Genomic DNA, 1,362 nt, shown 5'->3' on the forward strand with positions numbered 1-1,362 from the left:
GTGCACAAACAACATGAATAAGAGAGACTACTCTCTTATGAGAGATGACTACTCATAGACACTGACTACTCATGACTACTACACGGAATACATTGACTACTCATACTCACTGACTTAGAGAGATGACTACTCTCTTATTCATGTTGTTTGTGCACAGCGCGGGCGTTCGGTGTACTTGTGTGTTGCAGATGAGCATTTGACAGGCATTTACAGGTGATTATAGGCGAAATAGAGTAGAGAAACATTAATTAAGACTTTGGTACATTTCGTGTTTATTTACCATTATTTTTTTTTATTGAGACGTTCCAAGTGCCTGTGCCTGTGGTGTGGGAGGGACATAGACCCTATGAGCGTAATTAACCCTACTCTTGTTGGGTTACAGTATTGTATCTAAGCCTAAGCCTAAGGGCGTGCTAGCTCCAAGAAACGGTATTGCTAGGGTTAGAATACCCTATAGAATAGGCCTAGGTGTATTGACGTTAGTCACACAGCCTGGTCGGGTTAAGAATAAGAGCTAGCTCTAGTACTATAGCCCGCTTACATTGACTGCCGCTGGCGGCCGTCAATGTAAGCGGGCTATTAACTTAAGGGCGTGCGTGCGCGGTGACTTAAATTGGGTGTTGCAGATGAGCATTTGAACGGCATTTACAGCAAGTTATCGACAATAATAGGCGAAATAGAGTAGAGAAAAATGTGCGAATTTCGTGTTTATTAACCTTTTTTTAGACGTTCCAAGTGCCTGTGGACACATACGTGTCGGTACTCACCGCTTACGTCCATAGTTCGTGTTCGTCCGTGCATTCGTGTTCGTCCATAGTCCAATGTGACTCAGCACCAAAATGTAAACACATCCATATAAACAGACCAAGGAGCTAAATATAACAAGGAGAGGAAGCGGATTGGCTGTGCGCTTTTCTAGGGACAACCCAGGATTTGACGCCATATTGTTTCCAAATAGATCCACACCGCTGCCGCTCAAGTACAGCGCTGTATGGGTACGCTGTACAATGGTCCGTAGTAATTAATTAGACTAATCGTGCTTCAATAAGCTCAAAATTCACAGAGATTATAGCTAAGACATGTGTCTATGTGTATCTGCGGTTCCCGCAGTCGCGTGCGCCTTGCCGCGGAACTGCGCGCGAGCTCCGCGCTGAGCGGTTGGTATCAACATCTCCTTTTGGCAACACTTCTCTGGTGATCCGTCTCATCTGGATTTCTAGAAATGTTACTCAAATCGTTCGCGCCATATGCATATATAGTTTAATTATACACATTCTTACCGCCCATAACCGTGCGTAGGCCTATATTAGCCTGTGCGATACCGCGTGTATATAGATACTTAAATAATTAAACCACTCCCGC

The 1,362-nt window shown here is 44.3% G+C and overlaps 1 protein-coding gene across 1 annotated transcript in view; it reads right to left on the bottom strand.

Annotated features, from left to right (window-relative positions):
* LOC106807371 (leukocyte elastase inhibitor A-like) overlaps positions 1 to 871 on the bottom strand; it is an 8,043-nt gene extending 7,172 nt beyond the window's left edge. Inside the window, exon 1 of the mRNA XM_014809689.1 lies at positions 768 to 871. The gene's annotated coding sequence lies outside the window, so the exon portion shown is untranslated. The remainder of the gene's footprint in view (positions 1 to 767) is intronic.
* Between the last annotated feature and the right edge of the window lie 491 nt (positions 872 to 1,362).

The sequence above is a fragment of the Priapulus caudatus genome, unplaced genomic scaffold, assembly GCF_000485595.1.
Source record: "Priapulus caudatus unplaced genomic scaffold, Priapulus_caudatus-5.0.1 Scaffold210, whole genome shotgun sequence".
Taxonomy (NCBI): Eukaryota; Metazoa; Priapulida; class Priapulimorpha; order Priapulimorphida; family Priapulidae; genus Priapulus; species Priapulus caudatus.